This window comes from Ovis canadensis, chromosome 2 (assembly GCF_042477335.2).
Source record: "Ovis canadensis isolate MfBH-ARS-UI-01 breed Bighorn chromosome 2, ARS-UI_OviCan_v2, whole genome shotgun sequence".
NCBI classification, from domain to species: Eukaryota; Metazoa; Chordata; class Mammalia; order Artiodactyla; family Bovidae; genus Ovis; species Ovis canadensis.
Window position 1 is genome coordinate 197,659,544 of NC_091246.1, and position 22,535 is coordinate 197,682,078.

The window sequence follows — 22,535 nt, forward strand, 5'->3', positions numbered from 1 at the left end:
AATTATCTCCTTCCTGATTGCAGGGTTTACTGAGATATCCCCTATATCTTCTATTTAATTTCTTTTTTTATTTTATTTTATTTTTTATTTTTTTTAATTTATTTTTTTAATTTTAAAATCTTTAATTCTTACATGCGTTCCCAAACATGACCCCCCCCTCCCACCTCCCTCCCCACAACATCTCTCTGGGTCATCCCCATGCACCAGCCCCAAGCATGCTGCACCCTACGTCAGACATGCAAATAGAGACCAAAAGAAAGCAGGAGTGGCAATACTCATATCCGATAAAATAGACTTTAAAACAAAGGCTGTGAAAAGAGACAAAGAAGGCCACTACATAATGATCAAAGGAACAATCCAAGAAGAAGATATAACAATTATAAATATATATGCACCCAATATAGGAGCACCGCAATATTTAATTTCTAATATTGGGGAAATGTGTTACTATTTTTCTTTTTACTTCTGCAGTCTTATCAGAATTTTATCAATTTTACAGATTTGTTCTGAATAATCAACTTGATGCAGTTATAGTGTTTTTAGTGGTTGTGTGGTTTTTTTTCTTATCACTTTGTTTAGTTTTCTAGTGGCTGTAAGTGAAAGTTGCTGAGTGGTTTCTATCTCTTTGTGACCCCATGGACTGTAGCAAGGTTTTCCCAGTGGGTGGCACTATTGGCAAAGAACCTGCCTGCCAATGCAGGTGACACAGCAGACACGGGTTTGATCCCTGGGTTGGGACAATCCCCTGGAGGAAGGCGTGCAACCCACTCCAGTGTTCTTGCCTGGGGAATCCCATGGACAGAGAGCCTGGAGGGCTACAGTACATAGGATCACAGAGTCAGACACTACTGAAGTGACTTAACATGCACACATGCACCGTATGTAATGGTTTTATAATTTTTGTTTCAACCATCAAATATGATGTAATAAAATCATGATTAAGATAAGCTAGCATATTTCTCCCTGCATTCGTTTCAAACTTTTCCTTTCCGAAGTTTCAAGCCTTCTTCTGTTAAATTTTCTTTTATTTAGAGATCCTTCTTTACCAAAGCTTTAGAGTTAGGTGTACTAACAACTTATTCTTCTAATTTTCCTTCATTTGAGAGTATATTTATTTCCCTTTCATTCCTGCAAGATATTTTTGCTGAATCGAGAATTCATGGTTTGCGATTCTTTTTTCTTCAGTACAATTGACCTTTAATAGACTGCATGGGAATTGGTATGTCAACCCTTCCACCATCAAAAACGTATATAACTTTACAGCTGGCCCTTTGTGTCTGCAGTTCTGCAACTGTGAATTCAGCTAACTGTGGATCACATGTACTGTAGTCCACATTTAATGAAAAGAAAAAAAAAAAAAAAAACTATGTGTAAGTAGCCCCATTCAGTCCAGATGTGTGTTGTTAAAGGATCAACTATACTTAAAAAAAAAAAAAAAAGTTTTATTTCCTTCTGGCTTCCATTGTTACAAATGAGAAATCCACTATTATTCAAATTGGTGTTTCCCCATAAGTAATGTATCTTTTCACTCTTGACACTTTCAAGAATTTCTCTTTGGCTTACATTCAGTTCAGTTCAGTTCAGTTCAGTCGCTCAGTCGTGTCTGACTCTTTGCGACCCCATGAATCGCAGCACGCGAGGCCTCCCTGTCCATCACCAACTCCCGGAGTTCACTCAGACTCACGTCCATGAGGCCATCCAGCCATCTCATCCTCGGTCGTCCCCTTCTCCTCCTGCCCCCAATCCCTCCCGGCATCAGAGTCTTTTCCAATGAGTCAACTCTTCACATGAGGTGGCCAAAGTACTGGAGTTTCAGCTTTATCATCATTCCTTCCAAATAAATCCCAGGGTTGATCTCCTTCAGAATGGACTGATTGGATCTCCTTGCAGTCCAAGGGACTCTCGAGAGTCTTCTCCAACACCACAGTTCAAAAGCATCAATTCTTCGGCACTCAGCCTTCTTCACAGTCCAACTCTCACATCCATACATGACCACAGGAAAAACCATAGCCTTGACTAGACGGACCTTAGTCGGCAAAGTAATGTCTCTGCTTTTGAATATACTATCTAGGTTGGTCATAACTTTTCTTCCAAGGAGTAAGGGTCTTTTAATTTCATGGCTGCAATCACCATCTGCAGTGATTTTGGAGCCCCCCAAAATAAAGTCTGACACTGTTTCCACTGTTTCCCCATCTATTTCCCATGAAGTGATGGGACGAGATGCCATGATCTTTGTTTTCTGAATGTTGAGCTTTAAGCCAACTTTTTCACCCTCCTCTTCCACTTTCATCAAGAGGCTTTTTAGTTCCTCTTCACTTTACCCAAGTTTAATTATGATATGTTTTAGCCTTGACTTCTTTGAGTTCATCTTTTGCAATTTGTTCATCTTCTTGAATTGGTAGAGTTTTGTCTTTTGCTGAATTTGATGTTTCTGTAATTATTTTTTGAGAACTTTTTCAGCCTCAATTTCTGTCCCATCTCCTTGAAATTTGATGATACAAATGTCAGGTCTTTCATCTTTCAGGCTCCTGAAGCTCTGTTTATTTTTTCAGTCTATTTTTTCTATGTTGCCCAAATTAGAAAAATTATATTAATCTGTCTTCAAGTGTTCTGATTTTATCATTTGTCAACTCCAGTCTACAGTTGAACTCATTCAGTAAGTTCATGTTTGTTTGTTTGTTTTGGACTGGGGGTTATTTCTTGTTGATTGATTTATTTTTATAATTTTTACTTCTAATATCTTTGTTTCCAAAAAAATGTATAATTTTATGTTGAAACAGTTTTACAATGGCTGCTTTAAAACCTTTGTCAGATAATTCCAGCCTTATAATTCATCCTGGTATTTGTGACCGTAGATTTTCCAGGTTCTTGCTTTGAGTTGTTTATAAACAACTGGGCTTTCTAGGTAGTCTAATACGAAACTCTGGATTCTGTTTGTTTTTTTTTTGCTTAGTAGACCTTCCTTTTGATGTGGCATGAGATCAGGGTGGCTGTGTTTTCTTAGCTTCTCACTGGGCCCTCCTGTCCTGGTGAGGCAGAAGCAGGGAGGATAAACACTGTTGATAATCAGCTTCATCTCACTCCACCCCATTAAGACTCTTTGCTGCTGGCTGGCAGTCAGAATACTGCCTGCTTCAGCTATGGTGGGAACAGGAGGATCCTGTACTCAGCCTTACTGACACTTTGCTGTGTGCCCCTTGCTTTTGGTAGAAGAGCGATGGAAGATCAGCTCCCTGCTCAGCCTGTCTGATAATACCCAGAGTATAGATGGGAGCATACTGCTTGTTTCCAAGGGAAGCAAGAAGGTGGTGTGGAAGATCAACTTTTTTTTCATCCGTGCTTGACTCATTGGAAAAGACTGATGCTGGGAGGGATTGGGGGCAGGAGGAGAAGGGGACGACCGAGGATGAGATGGCTGGATAGCATCACTGACTCAATGGATGCGAGTTTGAGTGAACTCCAGGAGTTGGTGGTGGACAGGGAGGCCTGGCGTGCTGCGATTCATGGGGTTGCAAAGAGTTGGACATGACTGAGCGACGGAACTGAACTGAAACTTGCCAGGGCTGAAGACTATGTTGTTTCCACTAGTATTTGACTGGAGTAATCTATTGCTAGGCCACACTTGCTTGCCCTTTTCCTAGGGAAACAGACTTCATGTAGCTTCATTTTTTTGGTGACTATTGGTTATTCTGGATCTGAGGCTTCCTCAGCACCTTGTGTTGTTCTTAGTCACTCAGTTGTGTCCAATTCTTTGTGACCCTATGGACTATACCCCACCAGACTCCTCTGTCCATGGGGATTCTCCAGGCAAGAATATGGGAGTGGGTTGCCATGCCCTCCTCCAGGGTATTATCCCAACCCAGCGATCAAACCCAGGTCTCCCACATTGTAGGCAGATTCTTTGTGGCCTGTCTAAGCCACCGGGCAAACCCAAGAGTACTGGAGTAAGTAGCCTATCCCTTCTCCAGGGGTACTTCTCAGCCCAGGAATTGAACTGGGATCTTCTGCATTGCAGGCAGATTCTTTACCAGCTGAGCCACCAGGGAAGCCTCATTAGCACTCTACCTGGAGGCAATAAAAAGACCTAGAGAAACCACCACCATGCTGTTCCTCAAGTCCCAAGGGACATATCAAGCAAGCAGTCCTTCTTTCTACATTTCAGAGACATTCCTGGCTGGATTATTCTGTGACGTTTAGGGCTTTTCAGCTATAAGATAGAGGACCTTCAAGGAATGGGGTGGCTCCATCTTGGCAGAAAGAGAAGGCCATGAGGAGACATTTTTATGTGAAATATTTTTACTGTCAGGTGACTATATGTGCCACATAGCTCCATAGATGAATGCCTAGGGAGCGGCTCTTTCACTAAACACCTTGTTAAAATGTGAGACCAATGAAACCCAACAAAAAAATCGGAGGGATGCATTTCCCCCCAGCTTCTCCAGCAGGCTAAGTGGAGGTCTGCTCATCACTGGTGATTCTGACCAAAAGAGTTCATTTCCAAGGTAGCCCTTGATATCCAGCTTGGCATTTCTGGTCCTCAAACAAAGCTGGCTGGTAGAAAATAAGAACCTCCACAGGTGCTGGATTTTCCCAGTAATATCTGCATTTTAAATAGTAACCTATGAAACATGAAGACATTCCTAAGAGAAAAGTTCTTAAAAGCTGGAAGTCCTGGGTTAACCATGCCTATTTATTGTTAAATGTTGCTGAAACTTGGAGTTTATATTATGCAATATTTCTAAAGTTATTCTATGTTAATATCCAATACACAGATACACACACACACAGAAGTCGCTCAGTTGTGTCCGACTCTTTGCGACCCCATGGATTGTAGCCCACCAGGCTCCTCGGTCCGTGGGATTTTCCAGGCATGAATAGTGGAGTGGGTTGCCATTTTCTTCTCCAGGGGATCTTCCTGACCCAGGGATCGAACTCGAGTCTCCCGCATTGTAGGCAGATGCTTTACCGTCTGAGCTACCAAGGAAGTCCATCAAAAACACAGAAGAGTAGTAGTAAGTTTCAAAAGGATGTCAGTTGAGATTTTTTTATAGACCCTATTAAATATAATACATGTGTTATCAACCTCTTCATGCTGTTGAACTGGGATTTTCACTTTTCTGATTTTATAGCTTCCAAATGTTGGGCTATTTCATTATGGCATGTAAACTGTGGGCATAATGCATTCTATGATGACTTATATGGACCAATGAGAATTTTGTGTTTTCTGATTTCATTTCTGAACATTTCCCCTTCTACTTCCCTACTCAAAGTCTTACTCTTATTAGGTCCATATCCTTACAGTTCTCTGCACACAATTAGTATAGCAGACTGCATTATTCAAAAAAAAAAAAAAAGATCACAGCAATATTTGCAGTCCCACACAGTCTTCTAAAACACCACTATTGTTCATCAATTGGATTTCCCCTTTAACCACAGCAGATTTTGTGGTCACTTTGATGACCAGAATGTGACAGAAGTGCTACCACCTGATTTTCAAGGCTAGAGCATAAAAGTTTCAAGGCTTATAACTAGCTCTCTCAGGATGCCCTTGTTACTGAACCAAATTTGAGTCTACTTTCTGGCACGTGAAACATGTCTGTTTCCCCAAAATTTTAGACTATGAAAAATTTTCCTATACATTTTATTTTAGTACTTCCATAAAGCATGCTTTGGGGAAATTCTTTAACATAACCTCCATCTCTCTCTCCCCAAGGTAATGAAACTCTGTGCAAGAACGAAATGGAGTTCATCTCAGAGACAACTAGAGGTGAGTCTTTATGTGAGAGAATTCGATAGATTATAAATTGACCTTGACAGGGGCATACTAGCCTTTTCCCCTGTTTTTGACTCCTGTCTGCTACCTGTTTCCATTTTCATGTTTGCAGCATGCTACTTCCTGAAATGTGTCCCTAAACTCTGATCTCTAGTGGAAGCTTCAGAAAGGAGGGTAGAGAAGAAAGGGGCTTAGAGGAAATATGAAAAGGATGTTTGCTTGTGGGGACATGACTGAAATTTCACACCTAGTCAGCCCAGGTAACCTTTAGAGAGAGCAGACAAGAAATTACTAGTAAATATCTACATAGTAAGGAAGAGAATGCACTTACCAGGAGTACTGTTTGAGCCATACATTTCTCCTCACAGATATTTGTGTGTGTGCATGTCAGGGAGACAGTGCTGATGTAAGTGAGAAGGAGATGAAACATATGGGAAAGGAGGAAGACAGCAGGTTTGGTCTGGCAGTGGTAGAATCAGGAATCATCACTAGGGTACCCGCTCTCTATAGTGAGAACCAACTAATGTGGCTTATCTCACTTATTTTCCACTCATCAGCATCCATCATAAAATATTAATAACTCCCTAATTCCTGATAGGTTCTGAGGATGAGTGAAACTTAGTTTCTATCCATGAGAAAGATATCAAGGAAATATGATACATCTTTCACCAAAAAATGACCTTAATTATCACCTCTTTGCAGGATGATGTGCAGCAGCTCCCACCTTTTGTGTCTGGTGGAGCCTGGGTTCTTCTCGACCAACGTCAGATGGTAGAAATGGCACTGGGGCATTTTCAGGTCTCAGCACACCTTAAGGACTTCTGCTCTTGCTTTTGAAGCTCCATCAGCTGCCATACAAATAAGCCCAGGCTAGCAAGCTGAATTTTGGGAAGACATCTGGCCCAGTTCTTCTATCCCCAAACAGCCATGTAAGGAAAACTATCCTTAAGTCAGCCAGACCTCAGGTTGCACACAAACTCACTACAGACAAATGACTGTTCCCTAATAGGTCAACCAAAACTAGCTCAGCTCAGTAGACTACTCCTCTGAATCTTAGATTCATGATCAATAATAAATGATTATGGGTTTAAGCCACTAAGTTATGTGATGATTTCTTAAGCTGTGACTGTTAACTGATCCAAGGAGAAAGAAGCATAAACAAATCAAATAAGTGTAGTTTTAGAGGTAAACCTAGGGTGCTTGCATAGCCAGAAAGAGGGTGACTAATAAGCCTTATAGAGATTATGCATGGTTTAAGAGATAACTCTCAAGGAAGATTTAGGCATTAACCACATGGTGAGTGTATTATTAGCAGAGCATATGTAGGGGCAAAAGCACACAAGTGAGCAGGAAGCACCAAATGTGTGTAAGGAAATAAAGGCGCTGTAGGGCTTTCAACATGCTGGCATGCATGCGTGCTAAGTTGCTTCAATCGTGTTTGACTCTTTGCGACCCTATGGGTCATAGCCTGCCAAGCTCCTCTTTCCATGGGATTCTCCAGGCAAGAATACTGGAGTGGGTTACGAGGCCCTCCTTCAGGGGCTCTTCCCCATCCAGGGATGGAACTCTCCTTCTCTTCTGTCTCCTGCCATTGGCAGACAGGCTCTTTACCACTAGCACCACCTAGCGGGGCCCTTCAATATGTTTAAAAGTGAAAGTGACGTCGTTTAGTCATGTCCGACTCTTTGCGACCCCACAGGCTGTAGCCTACCAGGCTCCTCTGTCCATGGGATTTTCCAAGCAATAGTACTGGAGTGGATTGCCATTTCCTTCTCCAGGGGATCTTTCCAACCCAGGGCTCGAACCCAGGTCTCCCTCATTGTAGACAGACACTTTATTGTCTGAGCCACCAGGGAAATGAGGAAATCAAACAGAAAGGGGAGCAGAGTGTTGCCTTGTTAAGAAGACTACATACCTAGTATGTAGTTCAGTGACCTTTCAAGGCTCAGGTCAGTCCCCACTTTCTGAGGCTGACCTGTCTGCTCTCTGCTCAAAACTAGTGTTCACTATTCTGGTTTTTCTTGCTTTCTGTAATATTCCTTATCTTTGCATTTCACTGGGCATTTACACAGCCCATGGGAAATTATTTAGGTCTCATACTTGTAACTGTGTCAGCTGTGAGAGAGCTTTCTCATCTAAAGATTCCAGATTTGGTTTTGTTTCCATAACATTTCTGTTTCAGAACTGTAACAACAGCAGTTAATGAAAAGAATGATAATTCACCTCAACTAACATTTGTTGGCCATCAATTATTTGTGAGACAGTGTGTTCTCTGCTTTCCATTCACATAGAGTGGGATTAATTAGATAGAAAGACAAATCCCTGGGGCTCTCTTGGGCCTAGAGCTTCAACTGCTCATCTGAATATGGCTGAGTATCAAAAACAAACCAAAGCAGCCAAACATCTCAGGGATGGGGAAGCCATGTACCTACAGAGAGAGGCATAAAGCCAGCTCAGCATCAGCAGCCCTATGTTTGGACCTGGTCCTTTCATTTGCTAACACTCTAAATTGGGGAAAATTCCTTGCTTCTCATAGCCTTAGCTTTAATGCTTATGAAAAATGTATAATAATATTTTCATTTCATTTTGATTAATTTAATTAAAGTAGCCACATATGACTAGAAGCAACTTTATTGAACCACACAGCTCTAGAGTCTGAGCACCCTGGATTCAAATCCTGTCTATCTCACTTGGTAATTGTGTGACTTTGGGAAATATACTCAACCTTGCTGTGCCTTGGCTTCCTATCTGTGAAATAATTATAAAAATATTTTAAAAGTTATTGGGAAGCTAAAATGAAATATGTGGGCTTAGTAACTGACATGCAAAGAGCACTCAATAAATATACTTTGTTACTTTATTATTTCAAACATTTATAATTTCACAAATATATGGATTATCATTGTCTTCCTACAAAAGCTAATAAGACATGTGACACAGGTTTTATCTACCAATTCTGTGTTACAGATGAAATACAGGAAGTTTAGGGCCTGACTTGAAGGGCAAAGGTATATGCAATGTTTGCTTGGTGTTCAGGATCTTCGTGACACAGTGTGGTGCACAACCAGGGTTACAGAAGACATGTGCAACACAGACCCTTTTCTCAAGCTGCAAGATGAATCTGATACATGGGGGCGGAGGGAGTAATAATCAATGCTCTGATAGCTGCATGGTTCTGATCATGCCTATCAATGCTCCAGCAACATCCTTGGAGACAGTCCAATCATTCTACAGTGGCTCAGGAACTGCGCCAGGCCCATAGAACTTAATATCTTATTAAATGCTCACACCCATCTTTCAACAGTATTAAAATTATCTGTGGTCCACAAATGAGCAAACCAAGAATTTGAGAAGTAAAACAATTTGACCTAGAACACTATCTGGTCTATGATTTGATTTTGTCCAACTTATGAGCTAGTTAGCTAGCTTACTGTATTGAGGGTGCTGACAGAGGACAAAAGAGTCTTAGATCAGACACAAAAAAGTTTATGACTCACAGCACAGTAAGCAGCATAGTTTAAATGGTTTCTCCTGAACCCTGAGTCCCATCACATTCCCAGATGGGTGCTATGCATGCAGTAGGTTTGTATCACAGCTGAAAAACAGGGCTTGGGGAATCTATCATCTTATAATGAGAAGCAAGCAAAACTGCTTTGTTTCCAACGGAGACTTGACTTCATCCCCCAAGGTTGTTAGCAGAAAATATTACCCTGGAAAAGGGCTCAGTAGACAGTGGCTGATGCTTTGCATGTGGGACCTACTCAGCTAGGAGGGTTCAGGGAGGCTTAGGGCCTATGGCTGATTGCCTCTCCCAAAGATCCCAAGCACAGGTGGTGCCAGTGGCAAAGAACCTGCCTGCCAATACAGGAGACTTAAGAGACACAAGTTTGACCCCTGGGTCGGGAAGATTCCCTGGAGGAAGACACAACAACCCACCCCAATACTCTTGCCTGGAGAATTGCATGGACAGAGGCGTCTGGCAGGCTACAGTCCACAGGGTCGCAAAGAGTCAGACATGACTGAAGCAACTTAGCACAACAACAGCAAGAAGTGATTAATGGTCTTTGGTTTTAAATCCAATATAATATGGCAACTGCAAGTCACACAGGCAAATTCAACAGTCCTGCCCTCCTAAAGTGCTTTTGACATCACCCTGTGCCAGTACTATTTCAAATCCTGACAGATGATGCTGTGAAAGTGCTGCACTCAATATGCCAGCAAATTTTGAAAACTCAACAGTGGCCACAGGACTGGAAAAGGTCAGTTTTCATTTCAATCCCAAAGAAAGGCAATGCCAAACAATGCTCAAACTACCGCACAATTGCACTCATCTCACAGTCTAGTAAAGTAATGCTCAAAATTCTCCAAGACAGGCTTCAGCAGTACGTGAACTGTGAACTTCCAGATGTCCAAGCTGGTTTTAGAAAAGGCAGAGGAACCAGAGATCAAATTGCCAACATCCACTGGATCATGGAAAAAGCAAGAGAGTTCCAGAAAAACATCTATTTCTGCTCTATTGACTATGCCAAAGCCTTTGGCTGGGTGGATCACAAGAAACTGTGGAAAATTCTGAAAGAGATGGGAATACCAGACCATTTGACCTGTCTCTTGAGAAGCCTGTATGCAAGTCAGGAAGCAACAGTTAGAACTGGACATGGAACAACAGACTGGTTCCAAATAGGAAAAGGAGTACGTCAAGGCTATATACTGTCACCCTGCTTATTTAATTTATATGCAGAGTACATCATGAGAAATGCTGGGCTGGAAGAAGCACAAGCTGGAATCAAGATTGCCGGGAGAAATATCAATAACCTCATTTATGCAGACGACACCACCCTTATGGCAGAAAGTGAAGAGGAACTAAAAAGCCTCTTGATGAAAGTAAAGGAGGAAAGTGAAAAAGTTGGCTTAACGCTCAACATTCAGAAAACTAAGTTCATGGCATCTGGTCCCTTCACTTCATGGGAAAGAGATGGGGAAACAGTGTCAGACTGGTTCACTGCAGATGGTGATTGCAGCCATGAAATTAAAAGATGCTTACTTCTTGGAAGGAAAGTTATGACCAACCTAGATAGCATATTCAAAAGCAGAGGCATTACTTTGCCAACAAAGGTCCATCTAGTCAAGGCTATGGTTTTTCCAGTAGTCATGTATGGATGTGAGGGTTGGACTATAAAGAAAGCTGAGTGCTGAAGAATTGATGCTTTTGAACCGTGATGTTGGCAAAGACTCTTGAGAGTCCTTTGGACTGCGAGAAGATCCAACCAGTCCATCTTAAAAGAGATTGGTCCTAGGTGTTCATTGGAAGGACTGGTGCTGAAGCTGAAACTCCAATACTTTGGCCACCTCATGTGAAGAGTTGACTCATTGGAAAAGACCCTAATGCTGTGAAGGTGAAGGATTGGGGGCAGGAGGAGATGGGGATGACAGAGGATGAGATGGCTCAATGGCATCACCAATTTGATGGACATGGGTTTGGGTAGATTCTGGGAGTTAATGATGGACAGAGAGGCCTGGCGTGCTGTGATTCATATGGTCGCAGAGAGTCGGACACGACTGAGCGACTGAACTGAACTGAACTGAACTGTGCCAGTGAAACTTACCTTGTTATGAAAACTTTAAAAGACCTAGATTTTTTACCTACAATCTGCATACAGTATTTCTAATACTTATAAAATATTTCAAATACAATGTCATCCTAATTTTATAGGAAATGCAGAGGAAATTTGCATGCCCTGCCCAAGGCAAACCAGAAACTTGGCCTCAGGAAAATGTATCACAATTTATTTTTCTCTCCTTATGCTCTTTCTCATTTCCTTATTATATTCATGTTCAACATTCTTTCACAGAAGAAGCTGGCCTTTCACTGCTGTCAGCAATCACAACGCAAGCTTCCTGACACAGATCCATTTCCCTGTAGTGTCCAGCACTGAGCCCCATGACACCCAGAAATAATCAATACCTCTCAGCTTCCCGTGTTTATCTTTCGTGGGTGCCCAAGGAGATTCATAGGAGGCTGACACTTTAATACAGAAATATCTGCTAAAAGAACAATTTAATCTAGGGGAGATTTAGCTAAAATTGAGCAATTTTTATAGCATATAGAGGATTATTCTCTTTCATTAAGCAGAATGTAAATGATCAAACAAGTGATTTGATTTCATAAAGGGAAAAGTCATTATATGGTTCTCAAAACATAAAAAAATAGTATGATGTACCATCAAATACAAAAGGGTTTCTTTCTCATTCATTAGCCCCTGCAAATAGGATCTTTTGATGCCTTCTCTTGGGACTTCCCAAGATATTTTACTCCATTTGTGAAAAACCCTTTTTCCCCTACTTTCCACATGAGTCACGAATGAGCACCCAGGTAATTACTATAGTATGTGGGGGCTCAGTTGGCCCTTATCAAGGCCAGACATATGAGCAGAACCATTGCTCGTGGCACTGTTTGCTTCTGAACATTTTGCAACAAATGATAGGGAGGGATGACAGCTCTAAAACAGCTTTTTGCTACTATGGGAGGCTGAACATTAATTATAACTCTTTAGAAAATTGTTCTAATGACTGTGGATAAGGAGAGATGTCAAGAACTCCCTGAGTCCTCTCCTGATTCAAATTTCACTAATAAGTTGATGTGTTAGAACTCTCCCTCCCTAACTGAGGGATTACTTTCTCCTGCCTTCTATTTAAGTGGAGTCTTTAAAGCAGAGAAATTATTTTTTAACTCTTTATGTATCTTAATTGGTAAAAGTTAAGTATTGCATTGTTTTTCTTTCACTGGATTATACATTCCTTCAAAATGAATGGAAAGGAAGTCATAACATTAGTTGAGTATCTATTATGTGCTAGACACTGTAGTTTCATATTTGTCCTCACAATACCAGATGCTATTATCTTCATTTTATTTTATTGTTTCCAGTTTATTTGTTTTTATTGAAGCATAGTTGATTTACAATATTATATTAGTTTCAGGTGTATAGCATAGTGATTCATTTTTATATACTTCATTAAAAGTTTTTTTCTAAGATAATGGCTATAGTTTCCTGTGCAACAAGTATGTCATTGTTACTTACCTGTTTTATCCACAGTAGTTAGTATCTCTTTCCCTTATCCTTATCTTGCGCCTCCTCCTTTCCTCATCACACCACTAACCATTAGTGGTTTTCTATACCTGTGAGTCTTTCTGTTTTGCTATATACATCCATTTCTTTTATTCTTTTAGATTCCACAAATAAGTGATATCATTTAGTATTTTTCTTATTTCACTAAGCATAATATTCTCTAGGTCCATTCAAGTTGCTGCAAATGAAGAATTTTACTCTTTTTTATGGCTGAGTGATATGCCATATTTATATGTATTTATATACCACAGTTTCTCTGTCCCTATGTCTATTGATGAGCACTTGGTTTGCTTCCATATCTTGGCTATGGAAATAATGCTGCTAGGAATATTGGAGCACAGGCACCTTTTCAAATTAGTGTTTTCATTTTTTTCTGGATATATCCCGAGGAGTGGGATTGCAGAATAATATGGTAGTTCTATTTTTAGTTTTTCTTAAGAACCCCCATACTGTTTTCCATAGTGGCCACACACATTTATATTCTTACCAATAGTATAGAAGGGTCCCCTTTCTACAACCATCCTCATCAGCATTTGCTTTTTGTAGACTTTTGGATGATGGCCATTCTGACAAGTGTGAAATGGTACCTTGTTGTTGTTTTGATCTGAATTTCTCAAATAGTTAGTGATTTGAAACTCTTTTTATGTACCTGTTGGCCTTCTGTATGTCTTCTTAGGAAAACTGTCTATTTAGGTCTTCTGCCCATTTTTGATTGGGTTATTTGGTTTATCAATATTGATTTCATGAACTGTTTATATATGCTGGATATTAACCCCTTGTCAGTTATGTCAGTTGCAAATATTTTCTTCTAGTCCATCAGTTCAGTTCAATCACTCAGTCATGTCTGATCCCATGAACTTCAGCACGCCAGGCCTCCCTGTCCATCACCAAATCCCAGAGTTCACTCAAACTCACGTCCATCCAGTCAGTGATGCCATCCACCCATCTCATCCTCTGTTGTCCCCTTTTCCTCTTGCCCCCAATCCCTCCCAGCATCAGAGTCTTTTCCAATGAATCAACTCTTTGCATCAAGTGGCCAAAGTATTGGAGTTTCAGCTTTAGCATCATTCCTTCCAATGAACACCCAGGACTGATCTCCTTTAGAATAGACTGGTTTGATGTTGCAATCCAAAGGACTCTCAAGAGTCTTCTCCAACACCACAGTTCAAAAGCATCAATTCTTTGACTTTCAGCTTTCTTCACAGTCCAGCTCTCACATCCATACATGACTACTGGAAAAACCACTGCCTTGACTAGATGGACATTTGTTGGCAAAGTAATGTCTCTGTTTTTGAATATGCTATCTAGGTTGGTCATAAATTTCCTAGTCCATAAGTTAGCTTTTAATACTTTTTGATGGTTTCCTTTGCTAAGCAAAAGTTTTAAGCTTAATTACATCCCATTTATTTATTTTTGCTTTTATTTTCATTTAGGAAATTGACTAAGAATATTGCTACAATTTATATCAGGGTTCTGCCTATGTTTTCCTCTATGAATTTTATGGCTTTGGGTCTTACATTTATGTCTTTAATCCATTTGAGCTGGGTTTTATTTTGTTTTTATGGTATAAGGAAATGTTCTAATCCCTTTCTTTTACATGTAGCTGTCCAGTTTTGAAGAAGAGATTGTCTTTTTCTCCATTATATGTTCTTGTTTCCTTTGTCATAGATTAATTGACCATTGGTGCATGGGTTTATTTCTGGGCTCTCTGCTCTGTTCCACTGATCTGTGTGTCTGTTTTGTGCCAGTTCCAGGTTGTTTTACAACATAATTTAAAGTCTTAGAGGGTGATACCTCCAGCTTTCTTCTTTTCTCTCAAGATTGCTTTGGAAATTCAGGATTTTTGTGGTTCCATATGAATTATAAAGTTGTTCTATTTCCTTGAAAAATGTCATATTTAGATAAGAGTTAAGAAGTTGAAAGTGTTACAATATTTGCCCATGTTCACAGAGCTGAAAAGAGGTCAGGCTGGTACCTGACTCTGGGCTGTTCCCAACCCTGTGTCCTTCTGTTTGGACACTGCTGTCTTGCTCTCTCTGCAGATAATGCTGACCTGCCTGCCTCAATGTCATAAAATAGAGCAGTAACCTGTGGTTTAATGCTAACCCCATATGTGGACCATGTTGTATTTTAACCTCTTTACTTCATTCCTGATGGATTACTGCTGCAGAAATGTAGACATTTTGTCCCAGATTTAGAGAATCTGAGATTCAAAGTGTGGCCCTTTCCAAAAATTGGCCACCTCTGGTCTTCAAACATCATTTTGTGAGACAGAAAGAGGCCTCAAGGTAGAAGTGACTTGACTTCATGAGCACCTGAGAGAGATGGGGCTGGGAAGGGGACCCCATGGCTCCCATCCCACCAGCTCAGCTCCACTCACAAGGCCTGAGTTCTGAGATGGAGAGCTGTCAGTGAAAACTTAAGAAGTCTTTTTCATGAGGAAATCTGCAGGACACAAAAAAACACAGTGTTGTTCCAGGGCCCAGGGACCAAGTGTGACACACAAGGCAGAAACAAGCAGTTTTCCGGTTCTGTGGGGAGACAGCAGAGAGTGAGCATGAGGAAGTTTTCAGGGACCACAGAGCCACATGCTACCTGGAGCAGGAAGACATGCCTGGACAAGGAAGCATCTGTTCATGCCAGGATCCTGGCCACCAAACTCTGGGAGGATGGACACACTGGACTCCTGTAAGCCATACTGCAGCCTCTTCAGTTCAGTTCAGTTGCTCAGTCTCAGTCATGTCCAACTCCTTGCGACCCCATGGACTGCAGCACACCAGTCTTCCCAGGCCTCTTAAGACAAAGGGGCCAAAGATGGAAAGGGGGTCTTTATTATACAGCTACAGGACATAAGCCAGAGAGCTTCAAAAATCAATGTGATTTCAGAAACATTTAATCCTTAAGCAAGAGAAGTTCAGTTTATATAAGTGATGATGTTACATGGAAGCATAATTCTTTTGTTTTCTTTTACTTAGGAAAAGGCTAAATTTAGGTCACATGATAGTAATTCCCCTTCCAGAAATCATATATATTGTAGGCTAGGGGTGAATGCTTTGGAAGCTAGGATGGGGAACAGTGTTCTAACAGGGTCTCCTGAATCCATCCTTGGTATTCTCCACAGAGCCAGTGGGAGTGAAGGACTGTGAGCTGGCAAACATTGAACAATTCACTAAGAACATAGATGTTCACCCTCACAGGGCCAAAAACACCCAGGTGTGGATAGGAAAGGAATGAACATAGCAACTTGGGGTTTGAGTAACAGGCAAAGGCTGCCATTGATTCAAGTGTCAGGAAAACTTTCAGGGAAAAGTGACTTCTGAGATTTTTCTTCAGGACAAGTCAGAACAAGTTGGACAGAACAGAGTTTAGACACCATATAGCTTGTACACTCCTTGAGAACAAAGCCTGTGTACCTTGCAACAGTTTTAGTAAAACTGTTAATATCTAGTTTTTATGAAAATCAGGGTGCATGGTGATTCATTCTTTCATTGCTCCTACATTCACTGACTCTCCACAACCACCTGGCACAGCTTGGAGGTACATGGCATGCAGGTACACGGAGGTACAAGGTACATGGCGATTCATTCTTTCATTCTTCCGACATTCACTGACTATCCACAGCCTCCTGGCATATCTTCAACGTGCTCACTCTGAGATATGGGAGCAACTCAGCCGCATCAGTAAATGTGAGAGAGAGGTTGTGCCAGGTGTGGTGAGCACTGACAAGGAAACAATAAAATCACTTACTCTGTTTCTAGCATAGACCACATTTTAGGAGAAACACTAAAGAAATGTAAGACATGGCAGCTCTATTAGTCCTTTTCTTTTCCACAAAAGAGCTACCAGTGGGGGATATTCCAGCAATTATTTTAAAGATATTTAATTTTCCAAATTTCAAAAAGAAATCTTTTTGAAAGAATGAAAAATTTTCATTTAATTAAATGTTGTACTAGACATACTGCAGGACACCTGGCAACTGTTTAGGATTATTGTTCAGTCTTAGCTCTATATCCCACAGATAATTAGGGAAAGAGCAAGTTAGAAGGGTTAGAAATCCCTAGTCAGAGGCAAAAAACTTGAGGTGAAGAGAATACAAAAATAACCTCAGGAAGAAGTACATTCTTAAGTGAGAACTTTCCCCAAATGTTGCTGAAGTAAATGACCTATAATTTTGACCACATAAACCAGATAAACACAACTCACCACACTGCTTTGCTGTTCACACTGCACAGCCATAGAAGTTTCAACTGAAAGGATGTTTCCCATTAGAAAAGGTGTCAAATTTTACATTGAAACCTACTAGAAAAAGAAGGCAAGATTCACCCTACAGATGCATTTTCTGGATAAATTTATTCTTTAAAGCAAGTACACATGGCCAAGTACAAATAATTGGCTCATTTATCTGGGATAAGCCTCATTTCATGGACCAGCATAAAATAATCCTGACCTCTTACATATTCTATCGAAAGCATATCATCACTGATAATAAATTCATGAATTCCTACTTTTTTGGCTTACTTTCTTGAGGAAAATGAGATAATAGAATTTTTAGTTTTGTCCCTAGAATCTAGGTTAATGCCTGACACATATTTGTTGAAGGAATAAATGAATGAATAGCAGGAATTAGGGAAAACTTCTGATCAGAAGTCAGTATTGAAAGCAAAGACACAGACACGTGAATCTGCCTTCTACCATCTTGCAGGGTCCTTAGGTTCTCCTGTCATCTCAGATCATAAGCTTTCCACACAAGTCTAAAATTAGAAGCCTGTGAAGATCCCCAGCAGGACACCTGTTGTATAGAACAGGCTTTCTATACTCTGAGAAGCTTAGCCACTATTCACTAAGTTCATGCCATGACAACTGCTTTCATAAAGGTGAAGATAGACAGGGTACATTCCTTGATACAAGATCTCTTTCAATTTAACTGGAGAAATGGGACAGCAAAGGCATAAAAAAGTAATGAGTAAGTTTGCTATAAATAGCAAAAAGCTATTACAAAGTGGTGTGTGAGATACAAAGGAACACACTAACATTGTTTTGGCCTTGAGAAGACTTTGGGGAGGCAATCCCTACTCACCTGAGCCATGACAGTTGACATCGACACCAATATCTGGTGCACAGAAAGGACCCAGAATTGGTGGAATTGAGCTCAATCCCTTCCCACCTTATTGTTTGGGGCAAGTTTGATAACTCAGGGTTAGATCCAGATTTTGTGTACTTAAGGTATATACTATTTTGATGTGTCATCATTAAGTTAAAAGAATGCAATTATAAACTGAATTATAAAATTGATTATTAAAAATTAAAAGTATAAATCATAAGATATTTCTAGAGACATGGATAGTCTGATCCCTTTTTCTCTTGAGTACTAGAAATGCTCAAATAGAAATGCTTCCTGGGGGTAGTTTATTTTCATATCCATAACTGGAACAACTCCCAGAAGCACTGGCAGGACCTTGCACAAGGGAAGACCCTGAAAGCTTAAACTTCCCAGGGAATTTGCCTTTTCAAACCTCTTAAATTCTTGCTCTCTCTCTCTCTCTCTCTCTCTCTCTCTCTCCTTCTCTCTTTTTTCTAGCCACGCTGTGTGGCTTGTGGGATCTTAGTTCCCTAACCGGAGATGAGTGCAGGGCCACAACAGTGAAAGCACTGAGCCCTAAACACTACACCGCCAGGGAACTCCAACTCTCAACATTCTTTGCCGAGGTCCAGCCCTGGTGGATCCAGGGAATTCAAAGGTGGGGATGGAGTCGGCGTCCTTGGAAAAATACATATTTAATTACAGATATATAGAGAGATTAGAAACAGAGAGTGTAGTAGGAAGATTAGTGGAAAAAAAAGAGACTGAATAACTTGGTCTACGTGGAATAGCATCCATGCTCCAGATGGGAATTCAGCCAGAAAAACAGGGAGCAAGAAAGAACGACATGGAGGTATCAGTCTTTCCGGAAACTGATCCAATTTCTTTATTTTGTGGTTTGCTTATATACCTTTTGTTACATATAGGGATGAATACAGAGTCACATGGGGGTCAGTAGTCCTGACCTTTATCAAAATCAGGTGCTTCACATAAAAAGGTCTTAGGGATTTTATGATCCTTTCTTTCTGATAACCAAAAACTTATTTTTTCCAAGGGTGTTTTTTCTTAAACCAGGCACCACCCTCCAAATAAAGTTACATTCCTATAGGGTGAGGGTGTAGTGAGTTACAATCAAGAAAGGAATTTATTTAACCCAAGGTTAACATGATTAATCTTAAAGGTTAATACTTATTTCTCCTATATATTTAAAGGTTAATGCTTATTTCTCCTATATGCTAGTTATATTCATTATAAGGGCAGGGAATATGGAGATTTAGAAGCAAACATCAGCCCAACAAATGAAAATCCTTTTACCAAAGTTCCCCTTAAGATCTATTTAGTCTTAAGATAGTGATAAAGTTACATTTTTACATAGCAAGGACACAGTGATTTATAACAAAGCACAGTGATCTATTACAAAAGAGAAAATCCATTAACTCAAAAAGTCTAGTATTGGTAACATCAAAAACTACTATATTTCCTTTTCTATATTCCAAATACATTAATTAATATATTCCCAGGTGCTTAAGGATATGGAGGCCTGGCAGCAATCATTGACTCAACAAGAAGAAAAAGCCCTATGCTAATTAAGACTCTCAAAATACTCCAAAACTCTCTGTGCTGTTTATGGTAGAGAGGTAGTAAACAATCATGTGCCTAGTGGCAGGAGTATGGATAATCCTGTCACACAAGCTAGTCTGTCAGCAAGAGAGGTTTGACCTAAAGACACACTTGTCCCACCCAGGGCAGGGAATTAGCAGCAATTATTGACACAACAAATGAAAAACCCTTCACCAATATAATTCCTAACCAACCCACTATACTAATAATTTCTAACTCCCTGAAAGAATTTGCCTTTAGTAAGTGTAAAACATCTTGTGCCTCTCAGATTGGGAGAATGTAAACAATCACATGTGGCCGGACAAACCTATACAGGTGGGCTAGATAACCTTCAGAGGAGTCCATAAGCTGAAACACTCTTGTCACGCCCAGGAATTTTTATTGCCTTGGAAGAGAAACAGTTATGGCGGAGAGCCCCCCGTAAAGTCAAAGGTGTAGGTGAGAGCATAAAACAGACCCTGGTTTTGGGGTTAGATGCTCGGGAACAGGGGGTTTCCTGAGGCTTGATCACGCCTTTGCGTATGCCAAGCCTCCTTCCTCATGACCTTTGCCATGGGCGGAGTTCCTCACGCTGGCCCCCGGCAATTCTTACTTATAAAATGCATAACAGTAAATCACAGAACACCGGTTCTATAAGAATGAAATAAATATACATGAAATTACTTTGGATAGCTAAACTTTTGAAGATTGAGAGTATGTGGGCAGTGTTCCATGTTGGCTATAGCCTGCGTGCAAGACATCAAAACTAGAACTGACATGGAGAAAAGAGTGGTATGAAGAAGGCTAAGGACTATGTGCTGGCTGGACAACAATGATGTGAGAACAAGGCAGAAATTTGAATTGAATCCTAAAAGCCAATGAAGTAGGAGACAGTAGAGCTATAGATTCACTCTCAAGAGTCTTCTCCAACACCACAGTTCAAAAGCATCAATTCTTCAGTGCTCAGACTTCTTCACAGTCCAACTCTCACATCCATACATGACTACTGGAAAAACCATAGCCTTGACTAGATGGACCTTAGTCAGCAAAGTAATGTCTCTGCTTTTGAATATGCTATCTAGGTAGGGCATAACTTTTCTTCAAAGGAGTAAGCGTCTTTTAATTTCATGGCTGCAATCAGCATCTGCAGTGATTTTGGAGTCCAGAAAAATAAAGTCTGACACTGTTTCCACTGTTTCCCCATCTATTTCCCATGAAGTGATGGGACCAGATGCCATGATCTTCGTTTTCTGAATGTTGAGCTTTAAGCCAACTTTTTCACTCTCCTCTTTCACTCTCATCAAGAGGCTTTTTACTTCCTCTTCACTTTCTGCCATAAGGGTGGTGTCATCTGCATATCTCAGGTTATTGATATTTCTCCCGGCAATCATGATTCCAGCTTGTGTTTCTTCCTGTCCGGCGTTTCTCATGATGTACTCTGCATATAAGTTAAATAAGCAGGGTGACTGTATAAAGCCTTGACATACTCCTTTTCCTATTTGGAACCAGTCTGTTGTTCCATGTCCAGTTCTAACTGTGGCTTCCTGACCTGCATATAGATTTCTCAAGAGGCAGGTCAGGTAGTCTGGTATTCCCATCTCTTTCAGAATCTTCCACAGTTTATTGTGATCCACACAGTCAAAGGCTTTGGCATAGTCAATAAAGCAGAAGTAGATGTTTTTCTGGAACTCTCTTGCTTTTTCCATGATCCAGCAGATGTTGGCAATTTGATCTCTGGTTCCTCTGCCTTTTTGAAAACCAGCTTGAACATCTGGAAGTTCACAGTTCACATATTGCTGAAGCCTGTCTTGGAGAATTTTGAGCATTACTTTACTAGCATGTGAGATGAGTGCAATTGTGCAGTAGTTTGAGCATTCTTTGGCATTGCCTTTCTTTGGAATTGGAATGAAAACTGACCTTTTCCAGTCCTGTGGCCACTGCGGTTTTCCAAATTTGTTGGCATATTGAGTGCAGCACTTTCACAGCATCATCTTTCAGGATTTGAAATAGCTCAACTGGAATTCCATCACCTCCACTAGCTTTGTTTGTGGTGATGCTTTCTAAGGCCCACTTGACTTCACATTCCAGGATGTCTGGCTCTAGCTGAGTGATCACACCATCGTGATTATCTGGGTCGTGAAGATCTTTTTTGTACAGTTCTTCTGTGTATTCTTGCCACCTCTTCTTAATATCTTCTGCTTCTGTTAGGTCCACACAATTTCTGTCCTTTATCGAGCCCATCTTTGCATGAAATGTTCCCTTGGTATCTCTAATTTTCTTGAAGAGATCTCTCATCTTTCCCATTCTGTTGTTTTCCTCTATTTCTTTGCATCGATCACTGAAGAAGGCTTTCTTATCTCTTCTTGCTATTCTTTGGAACTCTGCATTCAGATGCTTATATCTTTTCTTTTCTCCTTTGTTTTTCACTTCTCTTGTTTTCACAGCTATTTGGAACGCCTTCCCAGACAGCCATTTTGCTTTTTTGCATTTCTCTTCCATGGGGATGTTCCCTGTCTCCTATACAATGTCACAAACCTGACTCCATAGTTCATCAGGCACTCTATCTATCAGATGGTGTTGGAGAAAACTCTTGAGAGTCCCTTGGACTGCAAGGAAATCCAATCAGTCCATTCTGAAGATCAGCCCTGGGATTTCTTTGGAAGGAATTATGCTAAAGCTGAAGCTCCAGTACTTTGGCCACCTCATGCGAAGAGTTGATTCATTGGAAAAGACTTTGATGCTGGGAGGGATTGGGGGCAGGAGGAGAAGGGGACGACCGAGGATGAGATGGCTGGATGGCATCACTGACTCGATTGACGTGAATCTGGGTGAACTCCGGGAGATGGTGATGGACAGGGAGGCCTGGCGCGCTGTGATTCATGGGGTCACGAAGAGTTGGACACGACTGAGCGACTGAACTGAACTGAACTGAACTAAAAGCATTCTGATATAATTAGAA